Source organism: Oryctolagus cuniculus, chromosome 16, assembly GCF_051225735.1.
Source record: "Oryctolagus cuniculus isolate XC-2025 breed Fujian yellow rabbit chromosome 16, ASM5122573v1, whole genome shotgun sequence".
Taxonomy (NCBI): domain Eukaryota; kingdom Metazoa; phylum Chordata; class Mammalia; order Lagomorpha; family Leporidae; genus Oryctolagus; species Oryctolagus cuniculus.
In genome coordinates, this window is record NC_142882.1 from 40,775,885 (window position 1) to 40,797,017 (window position 21,133).

Sequence of the window (21,133 nt, forward strand, 5' to 3'; positions counted from 1 at the left end):
TCAGTTAGAAGTTACCATGGACACAGCTACAGAGCGGTGGCTCATAGGCGTTACTCACAGGTTACTCTGCCCGTTACCCTGTTCATCCGCTGCATGGTACAGGAGCCGGGGTGCGGCAGTCTCGGGCCAGCAGTTCTGTTTTACAGCTCAGAAGCTGCAATACTGCCCCCTAATGGCACACTGAGGTATGTCCCAGGGTGTGTCAAGATTTTCGGTAATATTGAGAAGGAAATGCTGAAAACAAAACTAGAAAAATCCTTCCTTTGAAGTCTGTCTGGTTATTCCTTATGAAAAAAGACTATGATGTCCCCGGGTGTGTCAAGATTTTTGGTAGTAGTGAGAAGGAAATGCTGAAAAAAGACTATGAAAGACTCCCTCCAAATTGTTAGCATATGATTTGTATTTGTCTTTAGTCTGCTCTATGTTTTCCAATGATCATTTGGGACTATTTCTGGCCAATGTAGAGAATAACCATTATTGAAAACAAAACAAAACAAAATCAGCTTATTAGAACTTCAATGCTCAAAATCTCGGCTAGATACCATGTTTTCTGAATGCAAGCATTGATTATTTGCCATGCGTTTCTATTCAGTTGAATATGGATGTGTTAAGAACATGAACTTGAAGCTGTTTTAAATAGCATCCCCTATTTGGAACATTTCTCCATGTGAGTGATAGGCAATTAAGCGTACTTTGCTAAGCTTGCACGTGAAGTGGAAACCAGCTGATTCTTTGAAGGCCCAGAAGAAGGAATAATGAGCTATTTAATCTTTCTGCTGCATGCTGTGGTTTTCAGAGCAGGGAAGACAGTTGATGAAAAATCTGTAGAACAGAAATGTTCTACATTAATGCAACCACACTAATAGGATGTAGATGCTAATCTTTAAGAAAAAGGAAAGAGATTGCCTAACAAATGATATGCCTCAAATTTTTTATTATACAAATAGTATTCAGAGAGTATTCAAATAGGTTTTTCTGATGTGGTATGCTGTCCATTTTACATGATTGCTTCCCTCAATATAATATTATAGTAGCTTGTTTACTTCAAGTTCTCCTCCATGGGTAGCAAGGACTAAGTACTTGAGCCATCATCAGGCACCTTCCCAAGTTCATTAGCAGGAAACTGGAGCAGAAGCAGAGCACCTGGCACTCAAAGCAGAACTCTGATATGGGACGCCAGGGTTTCAACAGTTTAAACTGGTGCATCACCATGTTGACCCCCAAATTATATTTTTGCTGCAGTGTATATATAAGCTTTTTTCCTGCAATATATATAACTTGCAAATTTACATACTAATATAGCAAATAAATAGATATATGCCTTTGAAGTGTTTGAAATATAGTACATAGTAGAGACTACGGAGTTCTGAACAGACCAATGTTAATTTTTTTTTTTTGACAGGCAGAGTGGACAGTGAGAGAGAGAAACAGAGAGAAAGGTCTTCCTTTTCCATTAGTTCTCCCCCCAATGGCTGCTGTGGCCGGTGCACCACGCTGATCTGAAGGCAGGAGCCAGGTACTTCTCCTGGTCTCCCAAGCGGGGTGCAGGGCCCAAGCACTTGGGCCATCCTCCACTGCACTCCCGGGCCACAGCAGAGAGCTGGCCTGGAAGAGGGGCAACCAGGACAGAATCTGGCACCTCGACCACCGGGACTAGAACCCCCGGGTGCCTGCACCGCAGGTGGAGGATTAGCCTATTGAGCCGCAGCTCAGGCCACCAATGTTAATTTAAATGTAAAGGTGTGAGTTGATCTAAGAGCTATACAAGTGATTAGCAAGATTAACAAAATGAAATAATCAGCAAGACTAATAGTGGTGACTCTTAGGTTAATGGCCTGTACACATACCCGGATGCAGAAATAACTAAGAGGGGGAACAGAGAACTGCATTTTAACAAGAGTTAAAAATTCAGTTTGGGATACGTTGAGTTGGCTATAGGATTTTCAAGTCAAAATGCCTGATGGCCAGTTAGCCATATGATCATAACAAAAAATACAGAAGTGAATGATACAAGAGACAGGATATGCATGCTCTGAAATATTAATACATAATGAACAAGAGAGAAGAAGAACTCCATGAAAGAGGCTGAGAAGGAGTAGCCAAGAGGAAGTTTGAAAATCCCATAGGGCAGCGGTGTTTAGCTTCATCGTTAAGACTCCCAAGCCACATCAGAGCACCTGGGTTCCTGTCCTGGCTCTGGCTCCTGTCTCAGGCCTTCTGCCAGTGCAGCCCCTGGGGGTGGTGGTGATGACTCAGGGAGTTGGTCCCTATCCCTACCACTCACGTGGGAGACCTGGATTGGGTTCTTGGCTCCCAACAGCTTAAGCCCCACCCAGCCCTGGCCAATGTGGACATTTGGGAAGTAAACCAGCTGATGGGAGTATATTCTGTCTCTCTCTCAAATACTTTTAAAAAGTTCATGGAAAATGGAATTAAAAGATAAATTTATTTTGGTGCAAAAATTTTGAACTTTATGCCATGGTTTTTAAAAAGTTCCTGGAAATTGTTGATTACAGGGATTTCAAAAATTCTCTGCACCAAGACAAACATCTTTCAATTCCATTTTGCAGTCCTCTGGTAAGAGTTACCAAGTTTGACCTCATGCGTGCCTGCTTTTCGACTGGAGTTGATTTTATATATACCTTATTTGTGGAGAAATCTAACTAAGGTATACGTAAAATACACATTAGTGGATCATCACTGTACACAGGGATCAGGGACATGTTAACATCATTTTTCATTTGTCTGTTTACCCTGTATACTTATACTAAGTATAAATTCAGAGTGATTTTAATGCCCCCAAGAGTGTAACTTACTGAAGAGCTATCCGTCCCATTCACTGCCTAGTGTCTGTAAAATAAGAAGTTGGTCAGCACACTCTGGTTTTTAACATAATTTATCCAACCAATGCAAACTGTAGAACTCACGGTCTTCACTCCAGGTCAAATAGTACTTTATGCAAAGAGCAGTTATTACATCAGGGTTTCCAATTTTCTTTTTTTTTTTTTTTTCTGTTATCTGCAGCTTGTAACATGTGACCATTTCTTTTTTTTTTTTTTTTTTTTTTTTTTTTTTTTTTTTTTTGACAGGCAGAGATCAAGAAACTCCACAAAAACAAAACCAACAACCCACTTAAGAGATGGGCCAAGGACCTCAATAGACATTTTTCAAAAGAGGAAATCCAAATGGCCAACAGGCACATGAAAAAATGTTCAAGGTCATTAGCAATCAGGGAAATGCAAATCAAAACCACAATGAGGTTTCATCTCACCCCAGTTAGAATGGCTCACATACAGAAATCTACCAACAACAGATGCTGGCGAGGATGTGGGGAAAAAGGGACACTAACCCACTGTTGGTGGGAATGCAAACTGGTCAAGCCACTATGGAAGTCAGTCTGGAGATTCCTCAGAAACCTGAAGATAACCCTACCGTTCGACCCAGCCATCCCACTCCTTGGAATTTACCCAAAGGAATTTAAATTGGCAAACAAAAAAGCGGTCTGCAGCCTAATGTTTATTGCAGCTCAATTCACAATAGCTAAGACCTGGAACCGACCTAAATGCCCATCAACGGTAGACTGGATAAGGAAATTATGGGATATGTACTCTTTAGAATACTATACCGCAGTAAGAAACAACGAAATCCAGTCATTTGCAACAAAATGGAGGAATCTGGAACACATCATGCTGAGTGAAATAAGCCAGTCCCAAAGAGACAAATACCATATGTTCTCCCTGATCGGTGACAACTGACTGAACACCAAAAAGGAAACCTGTTGAAGTGAAATCGACACTATGAGAAATGGTGACTTGATCAGCATAGCCCTGACTGTTAATGAACAACTTAATACATTATCCCTCTTAGTAGTTTTTTTGTCTGTTCTACTTGATATGACTGGTTTAATTCTGTAATTAATACACAGTTATTCTTAAGTGTTGAAAATTAACTGAAATGTGATCCCTGTTAAACATAAGAGTGGGAATAAGAAAGGGAAGAGATGTATAATTTGGGACATGCTCAAGCTGACCTGCCCCAAAGGGTAGAGTTAGAAACATAGCAGGGGATTCCAATTCAATCCCATCAAGGTGGCATGTGCCAATGCCATCTCACTAGTCCAAGTGATCAATTTCAGTTCACAATTGATCATAATGAAAGGACTAAGAGTCAAAGGGAGCACATAAACAAGTCTAGTACCTGCTAACACTAACCGATAGAATAAATAAAGGGGAGAGTGATCCAACATGGGAAGCGAGATACTCAGCAGACTCATAGAATGGCAGATGTCCTAAATAGCACTCTGGCCTCAGAATCAGCCCTAAAGGCATTCGGAGCTGGCTGAAAAGCCCATGAGAGTATTTCAGGCATGGAAAGCCAAGACACTCTGGCAAAAGATCTCTGCGAGTGAGATCCCAGTGGAAAGAACAGGTCATCAAAGAAGGAGGTACCTTTCTCTGAAGGGAGGAGAGAACCTCCACTTTGACTATGACCTTGTCTAAACAAGATAAGAGTCGGAGAACTCAGAGGGCTTCCATAGCCTTGGAAACTCATGACTGGAGCATAGGGAGATTACTGATGCCATAGACAGGAGTGTCAATTGGTAAAGTCAACAACAGGAATCACTGTGCACTTACTCCTCATGTAGGATCTCTGTCCTTAATGTGCTGTGCATTGAGATTTAATGCTATAATGAGTACTCAAACAATATATTTCACTTTGTGTTTCTATGGGGGTGCAAACTGTTGAAATCTTTACTTAATACATACTAAACTGATCTTCTGTAAAAAAAAAAAAAAAAGAAATTATCAATTCCCAACTTGACTCTCACTGGGATTAAACATGACAATAGGTCTGATCTGATTTCATCATCATTTAAAAAAATCATCTATTATTTTTCACTTTATGTTTCTGTGTGGGAGCAAACTGTTGAAATCCTTACTTAATGTATAATAAGCTGGTCTTCTATATATTAAGATAATCGAAAATGAATCTTGATGTGAATGGAAGGGAAGAGGGAGTGGGAAAGGGGAGGGTTGTGGGTGGGAGGGACGGTATGGGGGGGAAGCCATTGTAATCCATAAGTCATACTTTGGAAATTTATATTCATTAAATAAAAGTTAAAAAAATGTCAAAAAAATATTAAAATAAGAGATTAAAAAAAAAAAGAAAGAAAGACAGAGACAAAGGATTTCCTTCCATTGGTTCACCCTGCAAATGGCCGCCACGCGTGGCCAGTGTGCTGCGCTGATCCGAAGCCAGGAGCCAGGTGCCCCCTCCTGGTCTCCCATGTGGATGCAGGGCCCAAACACTTGGGCCATCCTCCACTGCACTCTGGGGCCACAGCAGAGAGCTGGACTGGAAGAGGAGCAACCCGGACAGAAACTGGCGTCCCAACTGGGACTAGAACCTGGGGTGCCGGCGCCGCAGGCGGAGGATTAATCTAGTGAGCTACAGCGCCGGCCTTATGTGACCATTTCTAACCACTCTTTATAATATAATTCATCAGAAAAGATCCTTCTAGAATTTCAGGGCAGATACTGCAATAAATTTAGAGGTTATTCTATATTACTCTGTGTACTCCACCACATCTGTTCTCCAGGTTGTGCAAACGTGTCAGGCTTTTAATCACGTTTATAGTTTGTCTAGGTCCCCCTCTGATTGGCTTTCAGACGTTGGAGAAGAACAGCGCATGAGAGTGGCTGCAGGCAGAGTGGTTAGGAGGTAACAGTGGGCACATTAACTTTTGAGGGTTGGCCTGGAGAGACCAAAGAATAACCAGAAATTTTTATTGCTTATTATTTAGTACACAGGGTAGATAGGTGTGTGAAACTCTTTACTTGATTTTCCCATTGCAATAAATCGTTAGTGTTTTGTGAAATGCCATGGAGACAGACTGCTTTCATGCTAGCATTTACGGAATTTTGAAACTTCAAATATATTGATTTGCATCAGTGATTTTTATTTCTGGTACTTACGTAATGAAACAACCGCAGCTCGTCTGTCCTCGGTTGAAATCATCATTATACATCAAGCACACGGCTCTCAGAATCACTCATTCAGTCCAATATTTCTAAAATAACTTCTCCTTAATTAAACACAGGGATTTTGTACAACTTTACTCTCAAGTGTAAAACAGGCTGGCGCCGTGGCTCACTAGGCTAATCCTCCACCTGCAGCACCGGCATCCCGGGTTCTAGTCCCGGTTGGGGTGCCGGATTCTGTCTGGGTTGCTCCTCTTCCAGTCCAGCTCTCTGCTGTGGCCTGGGAGTGCAGTGGAGGATGGCCCAAGTGCTTGGGCCCTGCACCCCATGGGAGACCAGGAGAAGCACCTAGCTCCTGGCTTCGGATCGGCGCAGCGCGCAGGCCATAGCCCCATTTGGGGGGTGAACCAATGGAAGGAAGACCTTTCTCTCTGTCTCTCTCTCTCACTGTCTAACTCTGCCTGTCAAAAAAAAAAAAAAAAAGAATTCAGTGTAAACAGAGTTTTGCTCTTTTAGTTTATTTTAGCTACTTGTACACAACATGTTACATGCGTAATACACAAAAAATTAGGGATCAGTGTGTAGGTATTGTCTAAAAATCTATTAATAAGCGGAGGAAATAGGAATATGGACCAAAAAAAATTATGCCATCTGATACCCTTAATCTTGGCACAGATATACCACCATGAGACAGGAGATGACACTGTAATAAAAGTGCCTGCCCTGAAGCCTGGAGTCCTGAGTGTGAAGCCTGAGCCTGCATTCTAAGAGCCTGTGAAAAGAGACAAACAGCTGACTTGAGCTTCCTCTATTGTCACGTGAAGATACCAATGTGACTATCATAGGGTTTTGTGTGGACTAAATGGGATAAATTGTATAAACACTTGGAGAAATGCCTTGCACATGTGGAACAGGATTGTGATAGATGCTGTCCTTTTTTTATTTTTTTTACAGGCAGAGTGGACAGTGAGAGAAAGAGAGACAGAGAGAAAGGTCTTCCTTTTCCATTGGTTCACCCCGCAATGGCTGCTGCAGCTGGTGCACCGCGCTGATCCGAAGGCAGGAGCCAGGTGCTTCTCCTGGTCTCCCATGGGGTGCAGGGCTCAAGCACTTGGGCCATCCTCCACTGCACTCCCTGACCACAGCAGAGAGCTGGCCTGGAAGAGGGGCAACTGGGACAGAATCCGGAGCCCCGACCAGGACTAGAACCCGGTGTGCTGGCGCCGCAAGGCGGAGGATTAGCCTATTGAGCCGCGGCGCCAGCCCAGATGCTGTCATTATTAATATTATTATGGGCAGATACAGGATGAGACAATGGTCCGCCTTTCGCATGTGTAACATGTTTCTAACTGAGACTTGCCCAGCTTAATCTACTGAACATATATGTCCTGCTTTCCAAAGGTCTCTATCCTGGGCTTTGGATTAATACAGCTGGCTACTTGAAGGACTCTTTCTTGGATGTTTTAATTAAAAAAATCTTGTATTATTTTCTCTTAAAGCCTTCTACTTTCCTGGGCACCATCATAAGTATGTCACCTATGCTAAGACATGCACACGTTATCTTAGACATCTCGTTCTCTCTCTCACACAACGATCAAAACACAAGTTCTGTTCATTCTACTGCAGGATGTTTCTATTTTGAATTTTCCTGCCAAACTCACCAGACCTAACACAACCTTCTGCCAGTCTCCTCTTTCCCATTCTTGCTCCCTCTTCCTCTCCCCTCCTCTTTTCCTTCCTTCTTTTCCTTCATTTTCCTGATCCTTGAGTAAATCAAGGTTGAGAAAGACAAGCTTGGGCTACTACACAATTTTTTTGAGATCTGCCTTGTAGGAGCCCAAACCTGCAAGTATGTTACTTGTATGTACTTTCTTCATAATATGTAAAGTTTTTTTTTGTCTATCACACTGTTAAATACACAATAGTTATGTCCCCAGAAAGATCTGTTGTACTTAAGAGATCACACACATTTCCCTTTTCTCCACCCGTACCACTGACTCCAATTACCTAGCACTTAACAGACACTATAATGGTCCTTGTGACAAATCAGGAAGTAACACTGATTTTTTATTGTTTTTAAAAGAACACTAAGCTGTCTCCATTTGCAAAAGTTTGCCATTTCAAAATTTTAGTTTGTAAAAGACTGAGCCCTTTAGAATTGGCTTTTTATATTCAACATAATTCTGAAATAGTAATCCATATTGTTGGACATAACCTTGGGGAACACAAAAAATTCATGGAAAAATAGACTTAAAAGATAAATACAAAAAAACCATTTATTCCTCAACAAAAAGGTCTATAAAGTTCAATATATTTTAATTTATTTAAGAAGTAAAGAGACAGAGAGAGAGAAAAACCAATACAGTCTGTTGACTCACCTTCCAAATGCATACAAGGCTGTGACTGGGTTTGCCAAACGCAAGAGCTGAGAACTCAGTCCAGATCTTCTGTGTGGGTGGCAGTGCTCTGACCAGTTGAGTTATCACTGCTGCATCCCTGGGGTCTGTCTGGGCAAAATGCTGGAATCGGAAAGTGGAGTTAGGAATCAAACCCTGGCACTCTCACCTACCTAAAGACACTGTGGTAAGCGATGATACCTGTCAGGTAGTCATCCCCAAAGAACTGAGTCCTGGGAATTGAACCACATCAATGCAGTCCTTTGTTTGTTTGTTTGTTTGTTTTTACGTTATTAATGACAGCAAGTTGAGTACTCCTTAAAGTGTTCTTTAAAATCATCTATTATTTTTCACTTTATGTTTCTGTGTGGGAACAAACTGTTGAATCCTTACTTAAGGTATACTAAGCTGATCTTCTGTATATTAAGATAATCGAAAATGAATCTTGATGTGAATGGAAGGGGAGAGGGAGTGGGAAAGGGGAGGGTTGTGGGTGGGAGGGACGGTATGGGGGGGAAAGCCATTGTAACCCATGAGTCGTACTTTGGAAATTTATATTCATTAAATAAAAGATAAAAAAAAAAAAAAAGATTAGCAGACAAAAAGGAATCACAAGGAGCCCGATTAGGATCGGAAGGTGGCTGCCTGGTGAAGCCCCATAGAACTTGTCACAAAATCGTCCTTTGATGAAGGGAAAGAGCAGGAGCATTGCCATGGTGGTGGTGGTGGTGGGGGCTCTCTGGTGAACCATTTTTGCTCATTTTCCTGCTGACGTTTGGCTCGCTTTCTCCAAATACTCTCACAATACACACATGTTGCCCTCAGAAGCTGTTGTGGTGACCTTTGCTTGTGACCGGTCTGCTTTTCTGCTGACTGGGCCGCTTCCATCTCTTGGTTCCATTCCTCAAAAAAAAAAAAAAAAAAAGAATATTTCAGGATCTTGAAATCATTTGTTTAAAATTTCCATTGAAGATGCTCTCTTCCGCAGCTGATCTGGGCACAACAGGTTTGGCACCCATAGAATGGAAAGTTCATTCTGTCTTAATTTTTCAGTCAGGATTCTGTAAACTGAAACTGTTGACATGTCTGTGGTGTTGGCCATGGGTTCTGTGGTTGATCACTGGTTGTCTTCAGCTAGGGCATGGAACTTGAACTTTTCTTCACACTTTGATGTGGATGGTCTGCTGCCACAGGCTTTGTCTTCAGCATCATCTCATCCCTTCTGAAAAGGAGTTACAATAATTTCTTTGTGACATTGTCCCCCTAGAGTTTTCATAAAGCATCAATAATTTCAATGCTCTTCTCTCCTCCTTGAATTAGGGATAGGGTAGATGTTTGTTCTTGCTTCCATTTTAGCAGAATTCATGTTATTCTAAAGGAGCTCTTTTTAAGCTGATCCTTCTTAATGCCTCAAACTGTGTTCTGTCCCTGCCTGCTATACCATGTTAACACGAGTTAATTTTGGCGGGAAATCCATGCATAATTATTTCACAATATGTATTTTCAGTGATATTTTGAATACCTCTCATAATTCTTTTTTGTTCCATTGAGAAGATGAGCCTTGGAACGCCTTTATTTCTGTATTCTATATGTGTTTGAAGATTAACTTTACTGTGATACAATTTCTAGACATTAGAATACACTAATTTTAGGTGTAGTCTTTAATGAATTTCATCAAGTATACAAATAACCACTACGATAGCAATGATACACAAAATTTTCATTACAAAATAATTCCTTGAACCATTTTTGCTTAATACGAATTTTTAAATTATAAACATTAAGGCCAGCGCTGCGGCTCACTAGGCTAATCCTCTGCCTTGCTGCGCCGGCACACTGGGTTCTAGTCCCAGTTGGGGCTTCGGATTCTGTCCCGGTTGCCCCTCTTCCGGGCCAGCTCTCTGCTGTGGCCCAGGAGTGCAGTGGAGGATGACCCAAGTACTTGGGCCCTGTACCTGCATGGGAGACCAGGAGGAAGCACCTGGCTCCTGGCTTCGGATCAGCGTGGTACGCCAGCCGCGGCGGCCATTGGAGGGTGAACCCACAGCAAAGGAAGACCTTTCTCTGTCTCTCTCTCTCTCACTGTCCACTCTGCCTGTCAAAAAAAAAAAAAAAAAAAAAAACCAGAAATTATAAACATTAGAATATCACATTATATCTTTGAAAGCCTCTAATTTTTATTTCATTGCAACTGGAGTCAATTTTAATGTTTAGGGGATTTTGGAGGATTTGTCAAATGAAGTTAACATTTCCTGAAAAATAAGACATCATTTATAATTTATAACTATGAATAATATATTTTAATTTGCCTATGGTAATTTTCTTCTACTTCCTAGACATTGCTATTTAAGGGATTTTTTTATTTGTCATATATAGTTTGGATTTTGTGTTAGGGATATAAATATTTTGATGAACTAAGAAAAATTAGGCTTATTTATAATTATACCTTTTCTTGCCTAACAGAAAATGGAAGTTGAGCCATTTTTCCATGAATTGTGGAGTAAGCAGTACAATAGATTTCCTTGTCTCATTTTCTAACTTTAATTTTATAATGTTTTTAATTTTTTGTCATTTTTGTACTGTTTAATTTATTTGCTATAAAATCAGTATAAAGTATAATCACAAGTTTTGGAGACTTGTAAGAAAAAACAATCACCTTTATAATGTTCTTTCTCAATCTTTTTATTATGAAATATTAAAAATATTCTCTGAATTATTATCGACCCTTTCTAACATGCTATTTACAAAACAGTAAAATAAAGTACCTGAATCACCTGAACTCCACCTGGTAGAATGTATCTATGATACATTTGCATGTCACAAACTCCTCCTGATAGGATTTACCTATGATACATCTGCAATAAAGTTCACACATGCATGCTCATAGCAATGTGCTCCGTGGCCCCAACACAAACACACAACACTTGGCTCTCTGGGTTTGATTGCCGGTATTTCAATTATGGCATTATTATTTTCCTATAATTTTGAGTCAGACAGTCAAGTACTCCAACCTTGTTTTCTTGTTTGAAAATTTAGACAGCAAAGCAGGAAGCAAGATGTGGATAAGACTAAAATAATTGAAAACAGTAAACTTTGGGGCATTCTGGAAAATTAGTCATTGCCCAAAATAAGTTAAATGTTACATGATTATTTTCAGAATTCTTGCCATTAGGACATCTTTAATGCAGCTTTAATCTTAGGTGTCTTTGTTGGATTCTGATTATATTCAACTTGATAATCTAAGAAGTATTTAGTAAAAATCATTTTAAACATCAGAATATTTGGTTAATTTAAAGGTTCTGTGTATCCGTCTTCAGGTCATAGTATATCATATAAAAAAATTTATCATTGCATACCCAACTGAAGACTGTAATTATTTTTAGCTTTAAAATGTGTATTGAATTAGTGGTGTGGGGGGGGGGCATGCTGGTTCTTTCCTCAAATGCCCCCAAATAAAAGAACTGAAGTAGGCTACACATGAGCGACAAGGACCCAACTACTGAAGCCATCACTGACTGCCTCCAACCGTGCACACTAGTTCGAAGCTGGAATCAGGAGTGGAGCTGGGACTTGAATGTAGACACGCCAACATGGATGTGGGCATCCACATCAGTGTCTTCATTGCTATACTTATGTCTGCTCCCAAACTGTCCTATTTTGACATGAGAACACTGCAGTGCTTCGAGACACAACTCTAAACTTCAGTAACACCTTAAATACCTGTAGGAAAGGGTTTTAGGAAACATGACTAAAAAATAAGATTAGGGTGTGAGTGGACTTAGGTTGAACACTTATCAGGTTTTGATCTATCTGCTGTATATTTGAAACTTGTGGGGCTGGCACTGTGGCTCACTTGGTTAATCCTCCGCATGTGGTGCCGGCATCCCATATGGGCGCAAGTTCTAGTCCTGGTTGCTTCTCTTCCCTTCCAGCTCCCTTGCTGTGGCCCGGGAAGGCAGTGGAGGATGGCCCAAGTGCTTGGGCCCCTGCTCCCGAAAAGGAGACCAGGAGGAAGCACTTGGCTCCTGGCTCCTGGCTTTGGATCGGTGCAGCGGTTGCCATAGCAGCCGTTTGGGGAGTGAACCAACGGAAGGAAGACCTTTCTCTCTGTCTCTCTTTCTCACTGTCTATAACTCTACCTGTCAAATAAATAGATAAATAAAAGAAATTTGAAAATATAAATAATTTATCTTTAAATAATATATAGGGATGGTCAAGAAATTCATACTATAATCAGGTAGTTAATAATTGGCGTAATAATCCACATAAACACTAAATATATTTAGTTTAAATTTATTGTGGGGCAGATAGAGTCTAGTTGTTAGGACTCCAGTTACCATACGCACATCCCACACTGGAGCACCCGAGAGTTCTGGCTCTCGAATCCAGCTTCCTAATGATGAGACCCTGGAACTCATATGGGGATGGTTCCAGTAGTTGTATCCCTGCCACCCACATGGAATATTTGGATTAAGCTCCTAGCTCCTGGCTTCAGTCTGGCCCAGTTGTGGCTGTTGTGGGCCAGTGGATGAAAACCAGTGGATGAGAACTCTCTTTCTCTCTCACTCTTTCTCTCTCACTCTTCCTCAAGTAAAAATAAATATATAAATAAATATTTCAAAGTCTTTAAATATTTAAATATTTACTTATAGGCAAAGTGTAGAAAGCCCGGTAAAGTCAATAAAAAGGTATCAGAATAAATACAGAAGTGTAGCAAAGGTTGGAAACCACACAATCAAGGTATGAAAATCAATTGAATTTCAGCAACTAATTGTAATTTTATTTATTTATTTGAGAAAAAGAGGGAGCTTACTCCCCAACTACTAGGAATTCAATCCAGGTCTTTTATGTGGGAGGAAGGAATCCAATTACTTGAACTATCACTGCAGCCCTCAGGATCTGCATTACCAGGAAGCTGGAGTCATAAACAGAAGATGACATTGAACCCTGGTACTCTGATAGGGGTCTTAACTGGCATCTTGATGCCCACCCCTGGAATTGGAAATATAACAAAACATTTAAAATAGCATCAAGAAGCAGGCATTTGGAGATGTCCATCATTAAGGTGCTGCTTGGGATGCCTACATACTATACTGGAAGTGCCTAGATTGAGTCCTAGTTCTGCTATTTCTGGTCCAGCTTCCTGCTAACATGCACATTGGGAAGCATCAAGAGGATTACTCAAGTACTTAGGTTGCTGCCACCCATGTTGGGGACCCACACTGAGTTGCTGGCTCCTGGCTTCAGTCTGGCTAAGCCCTGCCCACTGTGGGCATTTGAGGAGTGAACCAGTGGATAGAAGACCTCTGTGTCTCTTCCTCTCTCTCTCCAACTCTACCTCTCAATAAATAAATATAAAATCTTTAAAATAAAAGACCATATACAAGGTGACCTTTCATGATCTTTGTCTTAGAAAATGTTTAGAATGACTCTGTTAGCCAATTGAATAATAAACATTTAAGTCAATAACAAAAGTCAATATAAGTAGTCTATTTACAAGCCAACATTGCTTTGATATAACATTTTAGTGATATTTATTATTTTTAATTTTTTAAAAAAATATTCTTTTAGTAGAAGAGAGACAGAGTTTTTTTTTATTATTTAATAAATGTGAGTTTACAAAGTGCAACGTTTGTATTGTTGTGGCTCCCCCCACAACCTCCCTCCCTCCTGTGGCCCCCCCCCTCCCACTCCCTCTCCCATCCCGCCCCTCATTGAGTTTCATTTTCAATTACCTTTGTATACAGAAGATCAACTTAGTATATACTAAGCAAGGATTTCAACAGGCTGCATTCACACAACCGCACAAGGTATAGGGTATTGTTCAACTAGTAGTGTTGTTTTTAAGTTTCATAGTAAAACACATTAAGGACAGAGATCCTACATGGGGAGCATGTACCCAGTGACTCCCGTTGTTGATTTAACAATTGGCACTCTTATTTATGGCGTCAGCAATCACCCGAGGCTCTTGCCATGAGCTGTCTAGGCTATGGAAGCCCCTGGAGTTCACCAACTCTGAACTTGTTTAGTCAAGGCCATATCACAGTGGAGGTTCCGTCCTCCCTTCAGAGAAAGGCGCCTCTCTCCTTGATGGCCTGTTCCTTCTGCTGGGGTCTTGTTCACCAGGATCTTTCATTTAGATTGTTTTTTGCCACCGTGTCATGGCTTCCCATGCCTGTGAGACTCTCATGGACCTTTTAGCCAGATCCGAATGTCCCAAGGGTTGATTCTGAGGCCGCAGTGCTGTTTTGGGTGTTTGCCATTCTATGAGTCTGCTGTATGTCCTGCTTCCCCGGCAGGATCATTCTCTCCCTTTTAATTCTATTCTTCATTATTTGCTTACACTGGTCTTGTTTGTAAAATCTCTTCGACACTTACCCTATCTTTTTTGATCAGTTGTGTACATATACTTATCACTTTACCAAGTGCGCTGACATTGGTACATGTCTCCTTGATAAGATTGAGTTGAAATCCCCTGGCACATTTCTAGTTCCACCATTGGAGGTAAGTCCTAGTGAGCCTGTGCCGAGCTATATATCTCCTCCCTCTCTTATTCCCACTCCTATGTTTAACAGAGATCACTTTTCTGTTACTTTTTAAACGCCTAAGAATGATTGTGTATTGATTAAAGAGTTCAACCAGTGGTATTAAGTAGAACAAACCAAGCAACAACAACAACAAAATACTAAAAGGAATAAAATTGTAAGTTGTTCCTCAACAGTCTAGACAAGGGCTGATCATGTCATTGTCACTGATAGTGTCCATTTCACTTTCAATGGGTATCATTTTAGATGCTCGTTTAGTTGCCATCCATCAGGGAGAATATATGACATTTGTCCCTTTTGGACTGGCTTATTTCACTCAGCATGATATTTTCCAGCTTCCTCCATTTTGTTGTAAATGCCTGGATTTCATTGCTTTTTACTGCTGTATAGTGTTCCATACAGTACATATCCCATAGTTTCTTTATCCAGTCATCCGTTGGTGGACATTTAGGTTGCTTCCATGTCTTAGCTACTGTGAATTGAGCTGCAACAAATATTGAGGTGCAAATGGCTCTTTTTTTCTCCTCTTTAATTCCATTTGGGTAAATTCCAAGGAGTGGGATGGCTGGGTCCTGTGGTAGTGCTACATTCAGGTTTCTGAGGACTCTCCAAACTGGAGAGACAGAGTTTTATCCACTGATTCACTCCCCAAATGCCTATGAAAATCCACAGAGCTGTAGCCAGCTGGAGCCAGGAACTGGCAACATAATCCTTGTCTCCCAGAGTGGTTGCAGGCACCCAATTACTTGAGCCATTACCACTGACTCCCAGGGTCTGCTTTGGCAGGAAGTTGGAGTCAGGAGCTGAGGCTAAGAAACAAACCCAGGTATCTGAAAAGGAACATGGGTATTTTAGCCACTAGGCCAAATGCCTGTTTTGTAGTATGTATTTTTAGCAAGCTTAAGTTCAAATAAATTGCTTTGGACAAATTAGCTCCTGAGAGTTTGCTCTCAAAATTGAAAATTTTTCCAGTTTTGGGTTCATTTTCTGACCAGGACCCAATTCCTTAGCTGGAACTACCAAAATTGTCCTCACAAAGTTCACAGAAAATGTGCATTATGAAAAAAAGCTGTGCATGGATTTCAATTTTAGGGACTAAAATAAACTTAATTTTTTTTCTTGTGTGGCTTTGAAAGAGAAACAGAGACAGATATAGGGAAATATTTTGTCTGCTTGTTCACTTCTAAATGCCTGCTACAGCAAAAGCTGGGTCAGGCCAAAGCCAGGAGCCTCGAGTCTCCTATGTGGGTGACAGGGACCCAACGACTGAGTTATCACCACTGTCTCCCATGACACCCATTAGCAGAAGCAGGAATGAAAAGTGGAGCTGGAACTGGAACCCAGGCATAGTAGTAATGGTTTAATGGTACTCCTAAGGGCTAGAAGGTGTAAGTGTATCAGAAAGTGAGCCCTGTTAGTAAGGACAACCAAAAATAACATCTCTGTGAAGGACCTTGGGATGGGTGCCCCTACTTCAAGGAAGCCATAGTTGCTAGGTAGCCCTAACAACTGAGTTCAGTTCACCCTGATTGTAATAATGACTTTGTTAATGCAGCCCTTCAAAGTTTTAAACCCTCCCCACATTCCTTCTTCCACAAAACTCAGACTTGATGTAGATTACTCAAGTAACTGCTCCTTGGTTTAACACTCTATGTGTCCACAGATGACACCCTGTGGACCACACTGGAGTGTCACAGATGTCACCCCTGTGGAACAGAAGACAGTCTCTCACTGCTGAAACAACTCTAGGCAGATCCATAACCTGCAAGTGTTCAAACCTATCTCTCCCTCCTGAGTTTGATTAAAACTTGCTCTATTCATGAGGTTATCTTACATGTTTCCCAGAATGTGCTATCTTGGTCTCCCTTCTCTAAGCCCAAAGATATCCAGGGTGAAAGAACTCCCAGAAGAGCAAGAACAAGGCTTGCTCCCGATCACTTCTCAACAGGCTTCCTCGGAGTCGCAGTGAGAACCGCTGTTCCTTTAAGGACTGTGGATGGACACATGTTTGCTGCACCACTTACTGAGAAAGTGTTGCAGGAGATAAAGCCATGTGTTTAAATTGGCAAGTGATTTAAAACATTCATATATTAAAATGAGAGTTAAAATGAACACACACTTCTCCTAATGTTTTCATGAAGAATAGTGATCACATTGCATTTTGCTTGCATTTTTATGTTTACTTATTTTATTTTAGCAAACCATTTCATATTGTATCCCTGGACTGGCAGAAGTTATTTTTACCCAATCACTCTGTTAAGACATTCATGAATCATGAAATTGTGAAGTTCTATCACTTTCCATAGTTGTAAATTTTTTAAAACAGCACAGGCTTACAAAATTAGCTTCTCATGCCTATTTCTCATACAAAAATGTTCAGTGTATTTGCTCAGCTACATTTGATTAGATGAATTCTTGAGAAACAGGAGAAGATTGCCTATATCTGTACTAAGAAGGCAGCTGGAGAGTGGGATGACCCCCGTGGAGACTCCCACCAGTTCCACTCTCATCAACTATTAAATACTGCAAGTTAGCCTGAACGATTCCAGTCACAGACAACCTTACCTTCTTTTCATTTATGACAATAGCTGCCAGAAAACACTGTTGTGCAGAGAATTAAATAGTCCCTTACAATTTGACTACCTTGATAGAAAGGCTCGCAACATGTACTTAGAAAACAAGCTCATCATTGGACTCCCTGAATCCTGCTGTCTTGAGATAGACCAATTAATGATCTTCCTACAGCAGGATTTGGTGTCAGAACTGGGCTTCACAAAACCCTCCAGCAACCAAACTCTTGTAGTAAGATTTTAAAGAATGTCATCCTAAAAATACCAGCTTCTGCAGTGGACACTGACGCACAGATGCCCAGACCTCAAATCACAGTGCTTGGGATCGAGACCCCCTATCCCCACCCCAACCCATCTGCAATCTTCCAATCTGTCTTCCTGCCAATGCACCTAGGAGGCGGCAGAAGGTGGCCCACGTAGTTGGGTCTCTGCCATTCATGCTGAAGATCTGAGTGGAGTTCGTGGCTCTTGGCTTAAGCCTGGCTTAGTGCTGGCTGCTGTAGTTGGTGGGCATTTTGGAGTGAGCCCACTGGATGGAAAATTTCTCTCTCTCTCTCTCACTCTGCCTTTCAAATAAACAATTAATAAATAAACATTAAAACTGCCACTTACCAACCTAGCTAGATTTTTATGTTTTCATCAGTCCACACACCCTGAATGCCTTTAATTTTGTGAGAGAGCTATTGTGCTCATAAGCAAACCAATAGTCAATGTGCTAATTCAAGTGCTAGCACAGTTGCAAATATTGACAGATACCTGAGGGTTTCTGCTAAACACTTCAGAAGGTAGCCATTGTGAAATATGGATAACAATGTAAACATCTGCTGCTTGAACAGCCTAAAAAGAGAAGTTTGAACTAATTTTTACTTTCAGTTCACAGTGCCCGAGCTAAGATATTTTAAGGTATATTGCAGAGATTGTATCTGTGCCCAAAGTGTTGGCTATTGTGAAAAATAATTTTTTAAAATGTGAAAGGATTAACACCAACAATCTCCATTTTCTATGGAATATTTGCTATTGTTTGAATGGAATTTAGTTATTATTGTAAAGAAAGCTTTACCATGAAAACATACAGATTGCTTTTGCCTCACATATGAAAATGGACTTTAATTTTCTGTTTGTTGAATGGAGTGGAAGGATTTCTCGACTTGGCATCGTTGATACTGAGAAGAGAATATGGGATAATACACATTGCTGTAAGTATATGTAAAGGCTTCTGTTCTCTTACTGAAAATCTTTAACATCTGGGCTTACCCAGGTCTTAGGGAATCAGAAAGTCGGGGGGAGGCCCAGCAATGAGAGCTTCAGCGAGCTGTGCAGATGACTCTGAAGCCCCTCTATTGTGAGATGCCCTGATCTACAAGTTGCTGCATTTTCCCAGGCACTTCTCAGTATTCAAATCAAGTCCACGAAAGTGAAAGATACCCACTAAAATATTATCTGGTAAATTTTGTCACTCCTGTCCTGTGGCAAAAATCCATAAAATTTTCAAAGTAGGCAGTGAGTGGGCACATGGTTTACATTAGCTGAGAAGCATATAGAAAAACACTAGGTAGGGGGGTAGGTCTGGTGCTGTGGAGCAGCGGTTTAAAGCTCCAGCCTACAGCACCAGCATCCCATATGGGCACCAGTTCGAATCTCGATTGCTCCTCTTCTGATTTAGCTATCTGCTATGGCCTGGAAAGCAGTGGAAGATGGGCCAAGTGCTTGGGCCCCTGCACCCATGTGGGAGTCCTGGGAAGAAGCTCCTGACTCCTGGCCTCGGATCAGCTCCAGCTCTGACCTTTTTGGGTCATTTGCGGAGTGAACCAGTGGAATGGAAGACTTCTCTCTCTGTGGCTCTACCTCTCTAACACTTTCATATAAATAAAATAATTCTTTAAAAAAAAAAAAAACACTAGGGAAGTTCCCTAGATGGAGAGAAATACACTTCATCTGACCCGCAAGGGCGATAAGCAATTAATCTCAGGTACTCTTGGATGTGTCTGCGTCCTCCCCATCCAAGTAAACCAGATCTTGGACTTTTTAAAATGCTTCCATGGAGACAATAGTTTGCGTATAAACTTTAAAAGCAACATCAATTTTTAAAGATCCGACAGAGCCACATTTCATGTGCTCCAGGAAGTATGCGAATCTTTTACATTGGTGACATTGTGATCCAAAATAAACAAACTAATTCGTATTTGATTATTCCGGCATCTAATTGAATTCAGAAAACTAAATTAGATGATTTAATGTGCATTATGCCTTAAGGCTGATCTTTGAAGTGGTTTCAATGTCAATCATCAAGACAACAGAGAAAGCACTAGATTTCTAGAAAAAACAAAACTTCAGAATAAAATCAAGTAATAAATGTTTTACTTTTATTGATCCCCAGGCTATGCTATTAAAGTAATTTATAATATCTATACAATTAACTTAACATGAAATACTTATAAAGCTTGGCTGTAATTTTTAAGTGAAATATTTACTGCTGTTACAGTGCATTACAGCAAAAGTGCTTTGCTGATATAAACTCACTAATAATGAAGTCAAACAATTGCAAATGATGTGATTGTTCTCACAAATGAAGGATACCAAATGTCATCTTTAGCAACTCGCCCTGCCTGTGTTTCCTCAATTCGTGTATCTAGGCTCTGTCCTGACTCTGATAACTGCACGATGAAGATCTGTTTTCAATTTGAATTTCATACAGGATGTTCTGTTTCAAGGATCAACACTCATAATTTTTTCTTCTTTTCAGAGTACTGCTGAATAACCGAGTTTTATAAAATCAAATTATATATTCCATAATTGGCTGTCAGTGGGTGGCAAGGCTGTATGTACCTTCTTTTTATGCATTTTCAAATAATTTTTCTAAAATAATGATATAATATTTTTGAATAGGGCAAAAGTACTCAAAAGTAGTCATTTCCCCAGTCAGTTTTCTTGTTACAGGAAGTGCTCCCCTGCCTATCTGATCTGTGCCATTTAAATTGTCCAGTGGCAACCCCTGTGGATTCTGAGCAGGAGGTAAGAGAGGAGAATCAGTGCCCACGGCATGCGATGACGCATAGCTATTCCTGCCATAACTACCTCAACACTAGGGCCAATTTTCACAGGAATTGAGAATCTTATAGAAATATCACTTTTCTAAATATGTCTTTTTCAGTTTTGACTCCTCTAGGATTTGATGCTAAATCATTGCCAAATTCCAGTTATCTTCTCTAAGAACACACGTTCTTGTATTATTATCTACTGTTGTGATTAGGGATAATACATTACCCAAGTTTATGCATCTACAGGAAGTTTTAGCTCTGTATGGGGATTTAATTGATTACCTCTATGTCATGATTCCTGACTGTGCATTGACACATGGCCAGGCTTAAAACTGGCTACTAGCATTGGATGTGGCACTTGAAGTGGGACGTGATAGTCTATGTATCTTCCCAAAAGAGGCCCTAGAGGCTTTGAAATTGAATAAAAATGGATTCAGATTCTGATTCAGAGCCTAGTTGACTGTCACCATTGGCCAACTTATTGATTTAATCTTTCTGGGATTCTGAATTTATAAGATTTAGAATATAATAATCATAGAGATGCAATGAGACAGTTTGTGTGAATGCATGGTAAAATACTTAGCATGTGAAAGGTGCTCATTT

At 40.5% G+C, this 21,133-nt stretch overlaps 1 long non-coding RNA gene across 5 annotated transcripts in view; it reads right to left on the minus strand.

Annotated features, from left to right (window-relative positions):
* The window catches only part of LOC127487775 (uncharacterized), a 61,070-nt gene that overhangs the window by 29,758 nt on the left and 10,179 nt on the right, over positions 1–21,133 (minus strand). For 2 of the 5 annotated variants that reach the window (XR_016222405.1, XR_016222404.1), the window contains exons 2-3: positions 10,333–10,472; positions 8,360–9,599 (exon numbers count right to left, since the gene is read on the minus strand). This is a non-coding gene — a long non-coding RNA (uncharacterized LOC127487775). The remainder of the gene's footprint in view (positions 1–8,359; positions 9,600–10,332; positions 10,473–21,133) is intronic. The other 3 variants (XR_016222408.1, XR_016222407.1, XR_016222406.1) reach the window with 3 other exon arrangements.